The sequence below is a fragment of the Hemicordylus capensis genome, chromosome 6 (assembly GCF_027244095.1).
Source record: "Hemicordylus capensis ecotype Gifberg chromosome 6, rHemCap1.1.pri, whole genome shotgun sequence".
Classification (NCBI taxonomy): Eukaryota; Metazoa; Chordata; class Lepidosauria; order Squamata; family Cordylidae; genus Hemicordylus; species Hemicordylus capensis.
In genome coordinates this window covers 149761672-149784005 of record NC_069662.1, presented here as the reverse complement: position 1 = coordinate 149784005, position 22334 = coordinate 149761672, and the positions used below count along the sequence as shown (strand labels likewise).

At 45.8% G+C, this 22334-nt stretch overlaps 1 long non-coding RNA gene across 1 annotated transcript in view; it reads right to left on the bottom strand.

Annotated features, from left to right (window-relative positions):
* LOC128329102 (uncharacterized) overlaps positions 1-12869 on the bottom strand; it is a 151790-nt gene extending 138921 nt beyond the window's left edge. Inside the window, exon 1 of the long non-coding RNA XR_008309514.1 lies at positions 12804-12869. This is a non-coding gene — a long non-coding RNA (uncharacterized LOC128329102). The remainder of the gene's footprint in view (positions 1-12803) is intronic.
* Positions 12870-22334: the final 9465 nt, after the last annotated feature.

Below are 22334 nucleotides of genomic sequence, written 5' to 3'. Positions count from 1 at the left end.
AGCAGGGCAGCTTTTGGAAGTTGCCTCCTAGAGCTCACTATTTCTTTTCCCAGAATGCCCAAGATGTTCTACTGTTCCAGGGAATTCTGGAAAGGGATATGGTGGCTGCCCATGGAAGTTGCTAGATTTGTATCATGGCTGCCATTCTTTCCCCAGAATGTCCTGTAAGGATTCAGTGTCAAGGGCACATTTGTTCTTGTGTGGGGGGCGGGGAGAGTTAGCAGCTGCAAAAAATGGAACTCTGCTGCTCTTTTTCAATGTTCTTTAAAAAGAAAAGAAAAACGGGGAGGCATTGCTTTGCCATGCTAGTAAGTTATGAAAACATGTGAGTAATGAAAAGCGATGAAATAATACCTGAAATAAAGCTAAGTTTAATGAATGATGAAATGAAAACACTTTTGGACAACAAAAATGAATGTAGTAATGAAACAAAACATTATTGGGCACTCCTACAGGAGATCTCTTAATATCAGGCTAGTTTCGTGGCTGTTTTACCACATGCTTTGTTGTTTAGGATTGGCAACCTTTTTCTTTTACCAGCCTTACTGCTGCAATTTTAACAGACTCCCAGTTGCAGCAGGTAAAGCTTTTCCTAGAATTAAAGGAGGGGGAAAGTTTCAGCTCCTAAATTTCTGCAAGGTGGATGTTAAAGGAACAAGAAGACAGGCCAGTAAAAAAGTACAGAAACAACCAGAAAGACTTCAGAGATGCTCACCAGAATGATTTTCAGTAGCAATGCAGAAACTGTTAGAGAACCAACTGAAATGCAATGTGAAACAGTAGAAGTACAGAAGGGCGGCTGGTTCTGAAGTGCTAACATTATGTGCATACTGTTTTATTTAAATATTTAAGCTAAGCAGGGAAGGAAAAAGGAAAAAATGCCCCCAGGAATAAAACAACAACAACAACACCAGAAGAGAGATGCATTTTGATATAAAGAAAAAATAGAACACAAAGAGTGAAAAAACAAATTACAGTCAGTCGCACAAACAAAACTAAAGAGAAGTGTCAGCTTTTTTCTCCCCATGCAAAATCCACAGAGCTTATGACACAGTATCGCAAGCATATGGGGCTAATAGGGAAATTGGATGTTACCACAGGATAGTCGAGTGTTGGCTATATTAGGAGAATGAGCCGATTATGTAAATACTCTTCTTCCAAAGCTGTGCAGTGTATCTAAAGGGCAGTTTGTACTGTAATAAATATTTATAGACTTGGAGCTATCATTTATACTTCCAATGACAGGGCAAGAAATATTGCATATGTATGTTTTTGCTCACTGTCCTTGCTGAGGTGAACAGGAGTCTCTCACCGCAATGCAAACTTTAATCGGCTGGGACACAAACCCGGCTCTCCGGAGCAATGATCTGGGAGGCATAGCTGCTTTGCCTCCCAGTCAGACCGAATTAGCTTCTTGAGTACTCATGGTTTGTTTATTTGCATCCAGCTTTATTTCAAATCAGAGACGTCCAAACCAGGGGCAACCTTTAGCGAGGCCAGGGCAGGGTAGCCGATTGCACACCACTGCATTCCAAACTACACAGGAACATAGGAAGCTGCCTTATACAGAGTCACACCATTGGCTCAGTACTGTCTACACAGACTGGCAGCAGCTTTTCCACGGATAGAGGCAGGAGTGTCTCTCAGCCCAATCTGGAGATGCCAGGGAGGGACCTCAGAACCTTCTGTATGCAAGCAGGAGAGAGTGGTTCCATCCCCTAAGAGGAATATTTTACAGTGATCACACATGTAGTCTCCTATGCAAATGTAAACTAAGGGGGAGCCGGCTCTCGAACAACTGGAGAGCTTGTGATTATTGTTCCAGAGTGATTGTTGTTCCAGAGCAACTGGTGTGGTGCATCGCCTTCTTTTTCAGCAGTCATGCTTTCTGGTGGTGCTTGCTGGCCTTATGGTAGCGAGCATGGATTGTCCCCTTTTCTAAGCCGGGTCCATCTTGGCTTGAATTTAGATAGGGGGCTGCATGTGAGCACTGTAAGATATTCCCCTTAAGGGGTGGGGGCAGAGCTTAGTGGAAGGGCATCTGTATGCTTGCATGGAAAAGGGCCCAGGTTCACTCCCTGGCATCTCCAGGTAGGACTGGGAGACAATCCTCCCTGAAATCTTGGACAGCCAATGTAGACATAGGAAGCTGCCATATACTGAGTCAGACCATTGGTCTACCTAGCTCAGTATTGTCTTCACAGACTGACAGCGGCTTCTCCAAGGTTGCAGGCAGGAATCTCTCTCAGCCCTATCTTGGAGAAGCCAGGGAGGGAACTTTCCCTGAGGGGACTATCTTACAATGCTCACGCTTCTAGTCTCCCTTTCATAAGCAACCAGGGCAGACCCTGCTTAGCTAAGGGGACAAGTCATGTTTGCTACCACAAGACCAGCTCTCCTCTATTTTCTGAGAAAGGAAAAGGACCAGACTGTACTAAGCTAGATGGACCAACAGTCTGACTTGGTATAAGGCGGCTTTCTATGGTCCTGTGTCCATGGTGGCTTTGACCATTGTGGCTGCGGATAAGGGCAGTTGTCATTCAACAACTGGAGACCCACGTGAGAACCCTTGCTTTATGGCAAAATATCCCATTCCAATAGTGATGAAGAATTTCCCAGATGTTCTAAACTGCATACATGGAGGGGGGAAATTGGGTTGGCTTCTCTCACACCCTCCTTGTGTTGATGGAACCTATAAGGTTGTTCATACAACCAAAGTGGGGTGGGCGGGAGGTGGGAGGCAGAATCTTACCTTCCTACTTTTCTCAGTCTTACCTGGAAATGCCAAAGATTGAAGCTGCAACCTTCTGCAGGCAAAGCAGAAACTCTACCACGGAGCTATGGCCCATCCACATTATAAGGTTTTTCTTTTAAAAAATCCAGTAACAATACCAAAGGGCACTGCTTTTCTACAAAGTAATCTGCATTATATTCAGTTAGGCTTGCTCACAGTTAAGTGTTTCAGGGCTGGACCTCAGCTTGACTTTTCTGCTGAAGACGTTCTATAGCCAAGCCGGCAGAAACCATCTCCATTCAACCCTGCCATCAATCCAATGTTCTGATATAACAGTTGTCAAGCCCTAAATATGCTAAGTCACGGGGACTTTGCTCCACATGTCCTGAGTACAGCAGTCATAGGAAGAGGATGCATCAGAGTTGGGTGGCTGCTGTGGGATGGGAGTGACGAAAACCAATTCCCAATGTGGTTGGAAATGGTAGATAGCTGGCTTGTAAACCTGGAGATATTTTTTTTTCAGCCAAGAGTTCAAAGCTCTTGATGGGGAATTTAATCACAGACTCAACTACAAGGGTGGGGAAAAGTGGGCAAGTGAAATTTGCCATATAAAATTGCATACACTGGTTATAGCATTGGTTAACCTTTATGAAGCAGTAAATCAGGAATGGAACTGATATGAAGCCAAAGAAAGCCTTCTCCTCCCTTCTTTGGAAAGCCAGTTCAGCCAGATATCCTGGGTCATTCCCAACCTGCATACTGAAGGAGAACTGCAAGTATACTGTGGGAAATTAATTCATTAAATTATTAAAGACTCCTGTGATGCCAAAACACCCAACCACAAGGGAAACTCCCCTTTGCATGTCTTCATGAGCAGGGCTGACACATCCGCTAGTCAGACCTAGGAGGTCAGCTAGGGCAGCAGTTCGGGGGGGTGGGCAAAGGGGGTACATGAACCGTACCAGAATATAGCACCACCAATTATTTTATCTCTTCCTCTTGTATTGCACACCTAAAGTATTCCACACCTAAAGTATTCCACACCTAAAGTGGTATAAGAATGTACTACGTAATACTTCACCCTGCTCCCCAAAGGGTCTGCACATTCCACACCCTGAAATACACTGTCTTCTTTGCCACCAATAAGCAGCTAGTCTCATAAGCTGCACTCTCTCTCTTGAGTATGAAATGCCTGTCTAACTGGGCAAAGAGGCACCTTTTAATGTGGTGATTCTCTTTATTTGACAGGGGGTAGGGAGTAACTGGCCCTATCCCCACCACCCCCAGCACAGTACTTCCTGTGACTGTTGTTGGTGTCTATCTTATGTTTCTTTTTAGATTGTGATCCCTTTGGGGACAGGGAGCCATCTTAATTATTTGTTTGTTATTTCTCTATGTAAACCGCTTTGAAAACTTTTGTTGAAAAGCGGTATATAAATATTTTTGTTGTTGTCTCAGCATTCAGCAAAAAATTGTTTGTTTTTAAAGGTTTTTGCAATGTTTTGTATTGTATTTTGTATTTTAATTTGTTTGCTTTGTTTTGTGTGTTTTTATTGGATTTTTTTAAAAAAAAATTGTTGTGAGCTGCCCAGAGAACAATTTTTAATGGGGAAGCTAACAAATTATATATTAAATTTGTCTCAGACCAGATTCCCAAATTAACAGCAGCATCTTTTCATCCCTGAAGTGCTCAAGTTTTGTCCCCGTAATAAACTGGGAACTCCTTCCCACTGTATCCTCAAACCAGCACAGGCTAGTCATTTGCTGTTCATCCATCTGGGCTGGTCATTCGAGTTTGCAAAGGAGCAGCCAGCATGGCTCAGGTTAAAGCTGGGGCTCCACACGTCTCAGCTGGGGACGGCCCTCCAAATTCAAACTTCACCCCCCCAAAAACCCCCTAGGGCTGGCCCTGTTCATGAGTCAGTGACAAAGCTTGCTTCCTTCCAGTCAGGAGGGATGCTCAGAATAGTGTCTTAGTTAATAATCCAAACCACCAATGATAATCCAAACCACCATGGTTTGTTGGAGCAAGGAGATGAGCCTAAGAAGCATCAAGCCCATACACTCTCTCCTCTCCTCTCCCTTTTTTCTCCTCCACACCTTGAGTATCCAGCTTTGAGTGAGGCCTATGTCATTGTTAAATCACAGTTCTCTGAGTTGTCTAGTCCATTTACATATCTTGATTTATAAACCACAATCAAACTGCCCTGGGGTGTGGTTCACACATAATGCAGAGCCTGAGGTTTCCCCAGCCCAAGATATGGAGGAAACATTGTGCCCGCTGAAAGTCTTGCTAACACTATTAAAAATGCAGTAACCTCATCTTCCATTGTATTTGGTTAGCCTAACTGGACCTCCATTATGATAGTCTCCACTTTTCTGAGGAGAGAAAAGCTGAAATATTGCCGGCAGGACAGTGCTACGGAATACAAAATAGGCAGAAGGATTCTGAAAATGAGTACATTTTATTGGACTATATGTAAGGACAAAATGCACTTGACCTAGGGGTACACCCCACTGGAAAAAGAACATGCTTTTGCACTATTAATAAGGTGGCATTTATTAGCTTATTCTGTGAAAACGTCAGAGGTCTCACCATGGAAGAATGCAATCCTTGTAATAATCTATAACTGTCAATCTAGAGGATTACAAGGCCTGCATTCTTCTGTGGTGAGACCTCTGGCTTTTTAACAGAGAAAGATAATAAATGACTTAAATACAAGTGTTTTTTAAGTCCTAAAAGAGCATATGTGAGGTGGAAGCAACATAAGCTAGTGAACAGAGCAGGAACGGCCTATAACCAAGACCATTTTGTTCAGAATAAAGTGAGGCCGTTCTCATGACGACTGTTCCCTTAAAGCATGTGAATGTGCTTGCACTTCCAAGGTGGTTTTTTTTTTAAAAAAAAAAATGTCTGCTCAGTTTATTTTAGATCCTACTCAGGCTGAATCAGGAATGCCCCACTCTTAATGCACATGTGCACACAGTGCCTTGATACTGCTGCCCAGAACGAAACTCATTCTGTACACAGATAGAAAAAATCAGAGGGAACAGTTCTATGACCATAGTGACTGAGGCTGGGGAAGACTGGGTAGAAGGCAGGATGATGATGATGATGATGATGATGATGATGATGATGATGATGAATTTATTTGATTTCTATACCGCCCTTCCAAAAATGGCTCAGGGCAGTTTACACAGAGAAATAATAAATAATTATTTATTCCTACCTACCTCCCCCCTACATGATCAGTGACTCTTCGTGACTCTGCCACCCGTATGCCCACATGACCAGTGCAGTCGCAGATGGCCGATAGGGGTGTGCATGGAACTGCGGCATTCCGGTTCGCAGCCAGGGGGGGCACTTTAAGGGAGGGGGAGGGTGCACTTACCTCTCTCGCTGCTTTCCCCCTGCTGGCACTCCTTTTTTGAAAAGCATTTTAGGCGGCAGTGTACCTCCCTGCCGCCCCTTCCCCTGTTCCTCGGCAAAAGGCTTCAGAATGCACGATTGCGCATGCACACGAGCGCACATGCAGTCTGATGCACACATGCATGCAACACATTCTGAAGCCTTTTGCCGAGGAACAGGGAAAGGGGCAGCAGGGAGGTACGCTGCTGCCTCGTATGCTTTTCAAAAAATGAGCGCTGGCAGGGGGAAAGCAGCGGGATGGGTAAGTGCACCCTCCTCCACCCTTAAAGAGCCACCCCCTGGCTGCGAACCATGAACCACCACCACCACCCCCCGAACTGGTTCGCAGGCCTTTAGAATGGCCTGCAAACCGGTCCGTGCACATCACTAATGGCCGACATGGGATTGTGAGGAGGAGGTTCTCTCACATCCCACAATGCACTGCATGGACAGTGGAGAGGCAGCCTGCTTCAATGCAGCAGGGCTCCTCTCCCTGGCCACACTGTACTTAGGGCTCTATGTCCACCACTGCCAGCAGCTGTCTCCAGAGCCCTGGTGCTTCAGTCAACTGAAAAGTGAGGTAGGACTAACTCCTTTCTCCCTCCTACCTCACTCTTTGCCCAGGTAGCAAAATATGGGCTACCCAGGTCTGCAGCTGCTGGGTCGGGAACTCCCTCCTATCCAAATGTCTTATGAATGACCTCAGTGTGTATGCAAAGGTGCTCTTACCCTTGGACTTCAGGGCCAAAGTCCAGGGCCTCCACACCCCCTGGGGGCCCCCAAATTGTCTTTAGTCTGTCCTGGGCGGTGTGGTGTGTGCCGTCAAGAATCTACATGTCAAAAAATGTTTCACTTGAGGTGGGGGGGGGGCGGGCTCCAAAGGCCTTTAGGTCCAGACTCCAAAATTACCTAGGCGTGTGTGTGTTTAGTCAGACTTTGCATTAGGAACTTATTTTGCTTTCTGTGTGTGCTTTGCATTCCCAAATATCTGCTTCTTTGCAACTGAGTAACTAAGATTTCATTGTCTGCCGCCCAAGAAAGAACTGGGTGTTTTGAAATACTCTGTAACCAAAAAGCGGAAACATAAGCCAAACTATTTTTGTAGCAATTCAATAAATCCGTTTATTTTATTTTCTAAAACGCCTCACAGAGTGATTTACTCTGGAAGGCTAGAGTGAGCCCCTAGTGCAAACCGCCCCAACAGGCCCACTAAAGCCAGCTACCTTGTTTTCTCACCACGTGTAGGCTTTCATGTGGAAGGTTTTTATATTTGCCCAATAGCAAGATAGAGAGGGGAGTCTAGGCTTTGACACTTAATGGAGAAATTCTGGGAATTCTGGGTTCATTTAATGAGCAGAGGCCCTCACCACATTTTCTAGATCAGGGATTCTCAAAGTTGGAGCCCCAGATGTTATTGGACTTCAACTCCCATAATCCACAGCCCCAGTGGCCTTTGGCTGGAGATTATGGGAGTTGAAGTCCAATAACATCTGGGGACCCAACTTTGAGAATCCCTGTTCTGGATGATAACCACATCTTGTTCTCCACTGAAAAGCCTTAAGACTGAAATGGTTACGTAGAAGATGCCGGGATGGAAAAAATTGCCATTTTCAAACACCCAAGAGGTCTTCTGGTTTCACAAAGGCCTTTAACAGATTATTTCCCTCCAGGGTTTTGTATTGAGGGAGAAATTTGAACCTAGAGCCAGAGAATCAGCTGCTGCCTCCAGACATATTCCCCAGAGTGAGACCACATGAAGAAGCATGTAGTGTCTTTCCTGAGGAGTGCTGATAACCTCAGATGGTTCTGATGGGAATTCTGCTATCTCCTTTTGACCATTGTGTTGAAATAAATTTTATTTCCAAACATGGCTGCCCACGGATGGAATTGGCCTGGAATAGTAAACTTCAGTTGTATATCTTCCAGCCCAGACTCCAACAGCAACCAGGGTGCCAACACAGCCCTTTAGGCATCTTCTGGCTTTACAAACTGGCCAATAGATTTGGATTGCTTTCTATTTGTTGTCAGCATGATGTAGATTCCCAAGTGCCACTTCTGAAATACACAGCCACTGAACAATTGACAAAAATACATCTGCCTGCCTAAGCCTGGCAGCTGCAGCCATTGGAAAACTGGCTTCCCATCTTTGGAAGGACTATAGAATCCACATGGCTACCATAGTAAGCATCTACGTTATTGTTCGTTGTTCTTATGGCTACAAATTGAAGCTATTTATCAGTATTCAATCATTAGACTGTTTCCATGTGTTAAGTAAGAAATATTCTAGGTATGTGCAAGCCCACCCAATACATTTCAGTAATCTGATATCTATTTCCAGAAGAGCTGGCAATGTTATGATCCTTATGGATGCATAATTGGAGCATCTGAGGGTGAGAGGGAGGTACTGGCAGACACGGGGTAACTCACAAATCCATCCTTCTCACAAAAATCAGATGGCAAAATAAAAAGGGCAAGGGGGGGGGAAATCCCCCCAATCGCTGCAATGTAACTCAATGGAGGGAATGTTTGCAGACTCTGAGGGCAGATAACAGACAACCAGGTAGTCAGAGCAAATGGAACTCGGTGGTGAAAGGAGGGCTTGAACAAAATCAGTGGGAAATTTCTCAGCCTGAAGAATGCTCCCTCAAGACATGCACAGCCTCTTCTGCTTATGAGGGGTAATGGTGTCTAAAACATTCACCATACTCAGGCATGGGTTCATATAACATACTGGGGCCATTCACATGACCAGGCAGGTGTGGGGAAATGGGTAGGCTGGTTCTACTCATCTTCCTCTCAGATTATCTCTGGGATGTTGCTGCGAGTGTGGACTGCGCTCCCAGACAGTCCGTGCTGCTTGGTGCAGTGCAGAGTTCCAGAGGCTAGGAAAATGCATCCCGACTTCCTGATTTCCCACAATGCACTGTGTGACATGCGTGGAGCATTGGGGGAATCCCAGTGTGTCTTAGCAAAACACTTTGGCTTCCCTTGAAACTCCTTGATTATTTCACATGAGGGCAGAACTCCAAGTGTACTTTGAAGCTCAGCACAAGTGAAATGAAATGACAATGCAGGAGTGCATCCAACATATCCCCCTCCCCCAGTAGACATTTTGTCATTCCTATGAAAACTCTAGTATTCCCTTAACGTTCTCAGCTGTTTTGCCTGAGAAGGCATCCTCCAAAGCACTTAAAATGTCACAGCTGGCAAAATATTAGTAGCAACTCCATAATAATATCAGTTGAAATGGAAGGCTCAGTTCTAGATGCAGAAAAAGTTCTTGAAATAAATATAGGCTACCTTACATGGACTCGGAATAATGAAAGGGATTTCTTAACATTTTGAGTGGTTATCCCCTCTGAATTTGTATTAATAAGAGAGAGATGTGGACAAGAGAGCCATGCATAGATTCTTTTCCTTATTGACAATTTCCCCAGCTCTCATGCAGAGAAACCTGCACACCGCTCAAAGGATTCTTGTCAGTGAAGTCCAAGACATCCAATGTCAGTTGGTACAAGTTTGTCTACACTGCAAAATTGTCCCAAACTGCCATGAATGGATGTGGAGAAACCATCTAAGTAAATTCTCCAAAACTTCTCCTTTAGAAGAACCCTTAAATTCCAAAGATAGTTTGAATTTTTTTGAGTAAACCCTGAAAACACTAAAATTTGGAAAGAAATTCCACTCTAGAGAAATTTCTCCACATCAACTATGATTACTTTAGTTTTGTTTTGACTAATGAGGTAATTCTGATGTCATTTAATAATAGCTACTCCTATTGTTACAAATATAATTTTCATTAAAGAGCCTCAAAATATCATAGGGCGGGTTCAGAAAACCACCAGCAGGCTCATAAGTCAATAGTATGTCGGTAACATCTTGAGAACACTGGAGAACCAATTGGAATGGAACACTCTATATTCATTTTCCATGCCACATTATCAAGATTCTATCGACTATGTCAAGCCAACTTCAATTTCTGGTTATATGTTTAGAGACTTTCTTAATTTCATCAACAATTCTAAGTCCATTTATGCTAGGCCAGAGAAGTTAAAGATGATATTTATTATATGAAATATTGAAATTTAAAATGATATGGATAATTATTCTTATGCACTTTTTGATATGAATAGTGCTGATTACCGCCCTCTGTATTTTGTTTGAATTTTGTTTTCTAATTTTATGTGATACATCATTTATATTATTGTTTTGTGTGCTTTAAATGAAAAATAAATAGTTTTTTTAAAAATCCTGGTTACAGAAGCTGGCTAGAAGTTGGTAAAATCTCAGTAATGCAGTATAAGTGGGCAGATTCAGACATCATACCCAATGTGAACGTGCACTCCCAGTTTCCGAAATTTTACCAAAATGTTGTCAACTTTCCAATTGCGTGGAGTCCTCTAAATACACCTATACTTTCATAATTTGAGAAACTTAGTGACCAGCAAGTTTATTGGCAGAAATATAGGCTGAATTCAGAAGAAATAGGAAACCAGAGGTCCCTTCACCTCCGGTGTCCAAAGCTGAATGTTTGAATCCAACAAGCCGGAGTTAAGGGCAAAAAGAAACCTGTGGTTTCCCTCGCCAAACTCCACTCTAAACCTTCTGCCAGAGTGGAGATTTGCCGTCCTTAACTCTGGTTTTGCAGTGCCAGCATTACATCTGAATGCTGGCACTGCAATTTGGGCTCTATGGAACCAGAATTGAGGGAGGAAGATCCTCCCTCCCTCTTTCCCAATTGGCTGTGTGGGCTGTCTTTCTGTCAAGAAGGAAGCCCACACAGCCAGCTCCCCCACCTCTCTGCAGCCTCACTGACTGCAGAGAAGCAGCTCTCCCTGTCATCCAAAAGCGGACAGGAGAGTGGGGGGAGGAGTGCAGACCATTGGACCCACAATTCTGCATTATTATTATTATTTATTATTTATTATTTATTATTTAATACATTTCTATACCGCCCCAAACCAAAGTCTCGGGGCGGGTCACAATAATAAAACAATACAAAAACACAAAACATTATGTATAAAACATTATTGTATAAACAGTACAAAAACACAAAACATATGACAGAATTGGGCCTCATTCTCCTTCTTTCTTAGGGACATAGGAAGCTGCCTTATACTGAATCAGACCATTCGTCCATCTAGCTCTGTATTGTCTACATAGACTGGCAGTGGCTTCTCTTCTAGTCTCCCACTCATATGCAACCAGGGCAGACCCTGCTTAGCTAAGGGGACAAGTCATGCTTGCTACCACAAGACAAGCTCTCCTCCTCTCCTGTCTTCTTTTGGCAGTCGTACCTAATTTCCCCCTCACCATCCTGACTTCCCTTCCATTCGTTGTCAAAAGTATCTCTTTTGATACTGGAAAGGCAGACCTCCTTGGGATTCAACAGCTGTGCTTGGCCTTCTTATTATGGAGAGATCAGCAGCACCTCTCCATTCCTGCTGCTGTTTTTACTAGTTAGATTTTATTTTCTTGCTGACACTGAATGAGCGCACAGCTGTCTGTGGGGGAGACAAAGCAGCCAACACTATTGTTTCACTCCCACTTCCTCCTTTTCAGCAACCAAGGGAGTCGGAGCCCACTGGAATGCCGCCTGGGAAGAAACCTCTTTTTTCCAGCCCTCGTTTTTTTCCAAAGTGATTGTGCGAGGTTTCTCAAGGAGTGCACAAGGGGAAGAAAGAGACTTCGTGCATAGAAAGAGCAGATGTTTGTTATTAATTGAATGCACATATTTTGCAAAAGAAGAAAGTACATTCTGTGCCATTAACAAGGCAGATGGCTTCTTGGTGAGAGATCCCACTGTAGATGGTAATGCACCCGGAGCAATATTGAGACACTTTTAGTGTGCATTAAACTGAGATATTTGTAATTTCAGGGTTGCCCAGAGTGTTTGCTTATGAAGATTTTTAGTCTGGAAATGAAAATCGGATTGCCAGGACCTGTCAAATACCCCTCGCTAATTCCTAAACATAGTATATGCATGGTTGAATTATCCTATCCTACCCAAATGTTTCCCTGCCTCTCTGTGAAAACACCACTTCTTCTCCATAGCTGACTGGGATGGAAAGCCAGTCTTAGGGTCACGAGCATGTATTGTCCCTTTTGCTAAGCAAGGTTTGCCTCGGTTTGCATTTGCTGTCAGATATTCCCCTTAAGGGATGGGGCTGTAACTCAGTGGTAGAGCAGCTGTATGCTTGCATGCAGGAAGTGCTGGGTTCCATCTCTGACCTCTCCAGATAGGGCTGGGAAAGACTCCTGCCTGAAACTTTAGAGAGTCACAGCCAGTCGGTGTAGACAATACTGAGGGAGATGGACCAATGGTCTGACTCGGTATAAGGCAGCTTCCTATGTTCCTGTGTTGTATGCATGTTACTTCCTCCCTGAATATGTACATGAAGATGTACTTATTCCTTCCCTCAAAAACCCACCTCGTCCATGTGGCTTTTCACTTATCCCTCTAATCCACATTTCCAACTGTAACCAGATACTAAGAACATGTTCTTATGTTCTTAAGTACATGGATTTGCTTACATTCATCTCACAACTATTGCCTTTCCCCTCCATGTGCTGTATTCATTTTTTAAAAAAATATTGAAGCTATTAAGACGAGTAGAAAACAGGGTTACCTCCTGAAAGCAGATAGAACTCTATTTTTACCTCATAGCAAACAGACGGGCACATGCTGAAAACATGGCAGGGAGTGTGAGCAACAGACGATTAACTTTTTCAGGTTCTCTCCATCCATTGCTAGCATTGTTGGTCCTCCAGCCCCGCCCATGGCAACAGCAGTCATGAGTGGACAGAGCAAACACGTGACCCAAGGAGACCACTCAGAGGGCTCCAAGCTGCAGTCCCTCTTTGCTGCTCCCTGATGGGTAGCCTCAGTTAACCCTTTCCTGGCAATTGCAGCACTGTCAAAGGAACTGAACTCCATCCTGATGCCCTAAAGGAGAGAGAAGACTAGAGCAGCTGCAGCTTCCAACCAGCCCCAAAGGAAGAGTCACACACACCCCCAACGTACTCCTCAGATCCAGGAGGGACACAGCCGATGCCCCCTGGAGCAATTGCCAGATGCCGATGAGAGCAATTGCAAGATGCCCCCATAAGTAGCCCAGGCACAAGGCACACTCCATACACTGCAGCATGGTTTGGGAAGGCAGAAAGGGGAACCTTCCCCTCGCCCGCTCACCCTCCCCGCAGCTGTGGCTGTGGCCTCCATGGCACACACCCCCACCCCACTGTATAGTGTGTGTAGAAGGTAAAAAGGAGAACCCACCCACCCACTGCCGCCGTAGCCAAGTGATGACTCTGCCTCCCCATCAATCCGCCACTGCCACCCCTTGCTAGCTTCTCTGGGCGTAGGAGAGTAGGCATGTGGGGGAGGGTGCCCCATCACCCACCTGCCCTGATGCTGCCACTTGCCACTCTTGCAGTGCCAGCAGGGTGGGAGAGTGAGTGGCAAAGTGTCGCCCACACTTTCACACCCTCATTGGCACTGCTACCATCTGCATCTTGATGATGGTGCAAGGGTGGGCAGGTGGGTGCAGTGTCACACCGATGCAAATTGGGTACCTGGACTGCCCCTGCTGTGAGGCCCTCCGCCGCTGCCGTGAACCCCCTGCTGCCATCACGAGCCTCCTCCCACTGCCATTGCCTCCATGAGGCCGAAACAGTGACCCTTGTACGGACAGTCATTACAGCGGTCGCTCCCACTCCACCAGCAGATGGAAGGAGGAACCGGTGGAGCCCAGAGCGGTGTACTACATACTCATGTTCCTCCTCACAACAACCCTGTGAAGTAGGCTAGGCTGAGAGAAAAGTGACTGGCCCAGAGTCACCCAGCAAGTCTCATGGCTGAATGGGGATTTGAACTTGGGTCTCCCCGGTCCTAGTCCAGCACTTTAACCACTACACCACGCTGCAGGCAAGGGCAGCTGCAGGCAAGGGCAGGGACACTCCTGATCTTGTCCAGTGACTTGCAGGAGAAAGGAAGGAGCACAAAAATCCCCATTCAGCCATGATACTTGCTGGGTGACTCTGGGCCAGTCACTTCACTCTCAGCCTGACCTACCCCACAGGGTTGTTGTGAGGAGGAACTTGAGTATGTAGTACACTGCTCTAGGCTCCTTGGAGGAAGAGTGGGATATTCTATATTATTAATTCTTCTAGATGGGCCATGCGCCCTGCGGGGCAGCTGGAAAGCAGTTTGACAGTTGGATTGGGGGCACTGTGAAGCAGCAGGGAGCTCGGATGCTGGGGGCAGCTTCGGAAGCTGGACAGTTGGCTCTGAGGGCTGCGGGCAGCAGACGGTTGGCTGAACTGCGCCATGAAGTGGCAGGGAGCTCAGAGTCTGTCAGGTGAGCAGGCAACAGTCCCTGGTAGTGGCAGGGGGAAGCAAGGACTGTGAGACAGAGATAGAAAGACGGAGGACAGAGAGCACGAGCACGAGACTTGCGGGGGGCGAGCGGGGGTGGCAAGAGCGAGCGAGAGCGTTGAGGGAGTGGTGAGAGACTTGCGGGGGAGAGCGGGGGTGGCGAGAGTGAGCGAGAGCATTGCGGGAGTGGCAAGAGACTTGCGGGGGGAGAGCGGGGGTTGCGAGAGCAAGCGAGAGCGTTTTGGGGGTGCAATGCCACAGGCTCAGTGCAAGACCACACAGATGCTCTGTGCAGGGTCAGCTAGTAAAATGTAAAATGAATGAATAGTATGACATGTGTCTGTGCAACTATTCCCCTTAGGGGATAGGGCTGCTATAGGAAGAAGGATTTGAGCTCCCTGCCTGGCATCTCCAGGTCGGGCTGAGCAGGAACCCCGCCTGAGAGCCTCAGGAAGCCACTGCCAGTCTGTGTTGACAGTACTAAGCTGGATGGACTAATGGTCTGACTCAGTGGAAGGCAGCTTCCTATGTTCATATTTTCCCTTGGGCTCATTTGCAAGGTGCCTGCCACTTTAAGGAAGCTCAGTGCTGTTTGCTGGACAGGCTTTCCCCAAGCAAACTTCTGCTTGCTTTGCAGCCCACTCTGTTATCCAGTCTCTATGGTATCCCCGGGGAGGGAGCCTCAAGCAGCGTTCCACAGCGTTCCGTGGCTCCACACGGGCACTGGGAGGGGGTAGGCAACCTCCCCTGCTTGCTGAACCTGGTTTTAGAGGAGGGGCTGGGAACTGGGTGATCCTCTTCTGACACAGCCCTGTTTGGGAGCATGCTGAGGTTCCACACGGTAGTGCTAACCCCGCCTTCAGACCTCAAGCCCTGTTTTTGCTGGTTGTGAGAATAGCTTCATTGTACACTCTGTGGTGGCAAAGGCCTGACTATTTTTTCTTGAAACACTGTAAATCACCGTGTTTATGAAAGTGGTTTACATAGCTCCGAGCATCTGCTTTGCATGCAGAAGGTCCCAAGTTCAATCCCTGGCACTTCCAGATAGGGCTGGGAAAAACTCCTGCCTGAAACCTTAGAGAAGCTGTTGCCAGCCTGTGTAGACAGTACTGAGCTAGAAGGACCAATGGTCTGTCTCAGTATAAGGCAGCTTCCTATGTTCCACCATGTCCCTGTGAGACATGATACACAAACACACACACACAAACACACACACACACTTATTCATTTGAAATATTCATATCTTGCCCTCCTCCAGCACACTGGTGTTTGGGGTGGCTTACAAAGAGCTTCTCTGTTTTGCATATTACTGCCAGTTCATAAGGAAGGAGATGTTGCACTGGCTGCATTCACACAGAACATAAAACCACAATTGAATGGGTCAAGATTCCCGAAGTGTTATGTCCGAATGCGTGCAAATGCAGTTCTAGGCTGCAATGCACCTGAGGTTTCAGATTTCTAAATCCAACAATTTTCTACAGACAGTAGATGTTTAGGAATCTCTGGAAAATCCTACAAGGATCAGGCATGAGCAGTTCTGTCTTTTAGCAAACTTTTCCGCACAAATTTTCCCCCCTGTTACTAAACTTAGTTCACATGATAACTTGCTCTTCAATTATCAAGAGGAGATGTTCACAAATTAGTGGCTTCACAAATAATGTTTAGCTCATGAAGAATGACCTTGTTTACATGAATCAAGCTCTAGTTTCTCCTCTGGCCAAAATTTTCCACAAGTAAACTGGTTTCTCGAGCTTTAGCTCACAGCCCAGTTCATATGAAGGTTATACCGGCATTAAGTATCAGTCTGGGCTGGTTCAGACATCACACAAAACCTCAGTTAGAGTTAGGCTCTGTGCAGTGTCCCTGAGTCTCAAGATGATGTGGTCCACCCTCCCATCCCCATGCAAACTTCTACATCCTATCTAGGTTAAAATAAGCCAGGATTGTTGAAGTTGGATGACATGACCAATTTTGGTTTATTTTAAGCTAGATGCTTCAAATCACCCGAGATCTGTAACTCTCTTTAGACCTTGGGTACAGATCTCAGATTATTTGAAATGTGTAGGTTAGAATAAGCCATGACTGTGGGTTCAAAACAGAATGATAAATCTCAGATTATTCTAATCTAAATAGGAAGTAGACATTTGTGTGGGGATGGGAGAGACAAGCATGTGTTCTGAGGCTCAGGGACATTGTGTGGAGCCCAGCTCTAACTAGGTTTCATATGATGCCTGAAGCAGCCTTTTATATATTATCTAGTCCATTGTGATGAAATCAAATATCCCTATGCCTAAAGCTCTATCTCGTGCTTTGTGGTACAAACATGCTAATATTGTTCATTTACCTCAGTCAGTCAGTGAGTGAGTAAATAAGCTCAGGGTGGCATACATGACTTTTCCTCCCGCAAACGGGCCTGTGAGGTAAATTGGTCCATGCCAAGTTTTGTGATTTAGATAGCATCCACAACATTTTCATAATCCAGTGTCTGCAATCCAGACACTGGCTTGATCAAGGACTACTATTGATATAGGTTTTGTTCTGTTACAGCTGAGTGAAATATTTCCACCCCACCCCCGCCATTTTCACTACCCCATTCCTGGGCAGCAAAAATGAGGGTTGCATTTCGACATTCTTTTTCAGGGGAGGCTGATAAATTCTGAGAAAGTCTCAGGAGCTTTATTTCTGATTGGCAGTAGAGACAGCTGTCCTTTCCTTGAAACAAATATTTTCTGCTGCATTTTTGAGTGATGGCAATGTGTTTTTACAGCAGCCAGCTCTTGCAAGCTGCCGTGAATTTTCTCCCAGCATACCATGGGAGTGATGCTACATCATGATAATTCTGAGGGGGCAGCTGCCATTTCCACCCCAATCTAGAAGTCTCCTTGAAATGATGGCATGTCCTGATGCAGCATCATTCCCATGGCATTCTGGGGGGAAATCCTTCACAACTAGCAGAAGTCAGCTGCCAAAAAAAGGCCACATACTGCTGTTGTCACCACTGCCAAAGAGGTGGCATGAAAAAAATATAGAGGAAAGAAGGCTGGATGCTGACATCAAGTAATAAGTTGCCACCGAAGGTTTCTCAGACTTTCTCAGGCTTGCTCCTGAAATAATCACGGAGGCGAGTCTCATGATCAGTGAGACTCACCGTAAGGGGGTTTGCGGGGAAAGTGGGCTTAGCCTGCTCTCCCTGCAGACGATCAAGGCTTCAGCCCTGGGCAGCCAAATCGGCCACCCACATGACTGCCAGCTCTGTCACATAGCCAGCGGGGGCTGCAGGGATCGGGGGCCTAACAGCCCCCGGAAGTTCAAGGATGCCCCACAAGTGCATGGGGTATGCTGGAGAGACCCCCAAACCCTCCCGGCCGGGGGTCTCCTCATGTGTTGCCACAGCGTGGAGCTGCGCTATGGCAATACACGATCAGGAAGCCCGGGTTAGTGGCGCGCTCGCTCTGCTAACCTTGGCTAAGGGGAGGGCTACTTTGGTGGGCTAGCTGCCAGGGAACCACCGGGCTCGCCTGCAAGCCCACTGGTTCTCACGATGACTGGAAAGTGGACTAAGTTCCCTTAGCCTACTTTCCAGTGATCGTGAGAATACCCTCACTGGTTTCACTCCCCCCAAAATTCACTTGCTACCCCAGTGATGAGCCTAAAGGTTTTCCATTGAAAACTTCCTGATCAGCAATAGTTTAAACTTTATAGCATTTTAGCATGACCATGGTAGTGAATCTGAGGCACGACAGTTGCGAGTGGCAGAGTAAGTGCAATTTTGTGGCATATCTAGACAGGATGAAGGCAACCCACACGCTTAGCTACACCATAATATCAGGGCTCCACTCTCTTCTGCCTCTCCTGCCCTGGGCTGCTGCAGTGAGGAGAGGAGAGCTGGTCTTGTGGTCGCAAGCATGACTTGTCCCCTTAGGTAAGCAGGGTCTGCCATGTTGCATATGAATGGGAGACTTGATGTGTGAGCACTGTCAGATATTCCCCTCAGGGAAGTGCAGAAGGTTCTAAGTTCCCTCCCTGGCATCTCCAAGGTAGGGCTGAGAGAGATTCCTGCCTGCAACCTTGGAGAAGCTGCTGCCAGTCTGTGCAAGGAATACTGAGTGAGCTGGACCTATGGTCTGACTCAGTATATGGCAGCTTCCTATGTTCCTATTCCTTCAGCTCAGTCATCTAAAGCAGGGCTTCTCAGCCTTGGGTCCTCAGATGTTATTGGGCTACAAAAGAAGATAAGAAGCTGCCTCCTACCAAGAAAGATGGCAGGTCCATCTATCTCAGTTTTGTCTGCACTGACTCACAGTGGTTTATCCAAGGTTTAATTCAGAAGTCTTTCCCCACCCTACCTGAAGGTTCCAGGGATTGAACCTGGAACATTTTGCCTACAAAGCAAATGCACTACCACCAAGCTTCAGACAAAGGCCATTGTGGCTGGGGATGGTGGGGTCTGTACTCCAACAACATCTGGGGAATGAAGTTTGAGAGCCCCTGCTCTAGACTACTGAGCTGAAGGAATATGTTAAGGCATCTGGAGACCCAAGTCTGAATATCCCTGGATGAGAGGCAAAATATCCAAAGACATGGAAGAGGGACTATGAACTAGAATGGCTGTCTATGATACCTTGGGTTTTATTTACAGCATCCTTTAAAGGGGGCTGGGGGCAGGCCACTGAAGGTTTATACTGACAGAGAAGAGTGAAGGCAGGGTGGGCTCCAGGTTTCAGGGGCCCTCTATAGACCCCCTCCTACTTAGGTTTCTTGAATGTCCCTCCATCATCACCACCACCACTCAAAGGCACACCGAGGTAATTTTGGAGCCTGGACCTAAAGGCCTTTGTGGTGGACACCTCCCCCACCACCACTGCTGGATAAGCTGCAATGCACTTTAAAAAACAAACAAACACCAGAACATGCTCAGGGAGAGCTGAAAACTTTGTGTGTTTGTGTGTGTCCTTTTAGAAGAGATTCTGAATAAGATACTTCCCACAGACTTGCAGAAAGATACCATATTTTGCATGGACAATCCTGCCACTTATATTAGTGGACCATTCAGCATTTGGATCCCACCCTACCCCAGGCCAGCATTTGGAGGCCCCCTAGGCCTGAAGGGGACTGGACCTCCTGGCCCGGAAGTCCGATCCAAAGAGAGCCACTGCCACCACACAAAGGCTATGGGAACATAGATGGTTTCAGGGATCAGCAGTGGGTGCATCTGAGGGCCTGAGGCTTCAGCAGCTGTCCAATGATGCCAACACCTGACACTGACTTTTATCACATCAATATAGAAGTAGGCATTTTAAAAACATAAATTGGTTGTCAACTCAACATTCCAGATGCATAACTTAAAATTTATTAACCCCATCACTGGGTTTGGCAAGGTGTCTTTCTTTCTTTCTTTCTTTCTTTCTTTCTTTCTTTCTTGCTTGCTTGCTTGCTTGCTTGCTTGCTTGCTTGTTTGCTTGCTTTCTTGCAGCCCAGCTCCCTACCTGTATTTGGTCAGAAATGTCTCACTGCTTGGTTTCAGTGGAACTTTCTTCCAAGCAGTTGTGCCTATGAGTGCAGATGTATAAGCCACAGCTAGAACTCTGGTGTAGTCGCATTAGTATCCATCGGAGGCCTCACTCCTCTCCAGCTACACACTTAAGGTTCTGTACCCATGGGAGAACCATTCTGTGGGTGCTTGGATGACGGCCACCTCCTTCCTGGGATTCCAGTTACATTGATGCAAGACAATAGCCTATTCAGACATTGATGCAGGGCAACCAATGAATACATGTAGGGGAAGGGCAGCAAGTTCTAGCTCTGATCTTTGTACATTGATTGGACATGCATAGGGAGCAAGGCAGAGCCTTCTCTCTCACACACACAAACATGCATGCTCATAACACATGATGACAAGAACACCAGATTAGGGCTACTGCCTTACATACTGTGCAAGTACCTAGTACCCGCCAATGGAAGCGGGTGGTGTACACACTGCCTCTGACCATCCTGAAACCATGTTGGCGCCCCTAGCAATGGTGTGGGAGACCAAATGGTTCCCTTCCAAATCGCTACTCCACCCAGAGCAGAGCTGTTCTGACACAGGGCACAATTTGGACAGATATGCTCACACCACCATTAGGCAAGCCAAGGCAGGTTCAAGATGGACAGAGACAGCAGGTGCACCACCCATTTCCATCTGTGAGTAGCTACACAGTATATAAGTCACAGTGAGCATAATGAGATCTACTGTGGCATCCTCAAGTTCACACCTAATTGTTCCTTCTGTTGAACAAGATTATTAAACTCCTAGCTTAATTCTTAAGAGTTATGATCAAGGTTTCCGTATATGACAATAAGAGACACCGGAGAGATATGTGTATTTGCTTGCCTATCTCAGTGCTTTCAGATGGTTTGCAACTATTCATTATTATCGGGGAATGGAGTGGATTAGAACCACTGAGTAGTTGGAATAATGCAAAATAGAGTAGGTTGGAATAATGAAAAGATCCAGGTGAACATGAGAGAAAAAATATGTGAGTGTATATATCATACAGTACTTAATTTGTTAGTAAAGGAGTACTGCACTGTAGCCACCAGGTGTCACTAAAAGCCTGATGATTCTTTAAAAGAAATTCCACTATGTTATCTTTTAAGTGAAGAAAATTTCAACTTCATAGTTCTATGTAAAACTACTGTCCTTAAGAAAGAAGGATTTCTAAGCATTTGCACTGCCCTTTGGATGAATGTTTTGAGATTCTGAAAGTGAAGTAAATTTAGGAAAATTAGAAAAAGTCAAAAATCTACTTGCCGATTTCTGTTTGGTCCTATTCCAGTGTTGAAATCTGTCCTTTTCCAGTGTTGATGAAAAGCTAATGAGAAGCAGTAATACTTACAGGAATATGCCAAAAAGTCTCCAAAAATTCACTTATCTTATAGTAATTCATTCTGCTTCCCTTAAAATTCTCATTTTTCCTTAAAGGAGCCCTTACATTCACTTCAAATTTTGTCCTAATTGGCCCTAATTTTTCATAATTGCTCTGTACTGACTTTTTGGGAAATCAGGATTATTTTCCAGATTAGTATTATTCACAGAAGTTGATCCCATGCAGATGTGGAATTTGATTTAAAAAATCTAGGTGGAGTAACAGGGTCATTTGGGGCATGTTGGCTTGCAACCAAACCCCAAATAACACAAGACACGCATGAGTGGAGTAAAGGGGGCCACTTTATTAATAAACACAAATTAATTTGCAGCAGAGTTCTTAACTAACCACAGTGAGGGTTCTCCTCACCTCTCACCACATGCCTTTCCCACATTGAGGGGTGGGCTACTCGACCCACTGCAACTCAAACCTCTGGTGAGCAAAAGCAACTCCCGAAAAGGGGGCCACTCCCAACCCACTGGGCTGGAAAACTCTGAAGGGGTTTTCCATGGTAGCCCCCCTCACCTCAATGGCCCTCCAGCTGAACACCGATAGGTAATCCTACCTATCCATACCAGCACTCTCCTGCCATAGTGACCAAACTATGACAAGATCATCAACCCTGACAACACCACCACCCTGAACACAGCCCATAAGAACTCAGTGAGAAGTAGACAAAAAAAGGCCACACCTAGCACCAATCAGGTTAAGTAAAGTGTGCCATCTTGTCGGTGTCAGCTCCTGGCATACAGCCCAAAAAATTCCTATTTGGCCCCAATGGCAACCGGTTAACCCCCACTGAGAATAGAGGTGGGCGGGTGGGTGCCACTCTGCAGAGAACATGTGCAGGGAGGAGGAGAGATTGACCCTTAGGAGCCAGTCATCCTTCCTCTAATTGGCCGAGCA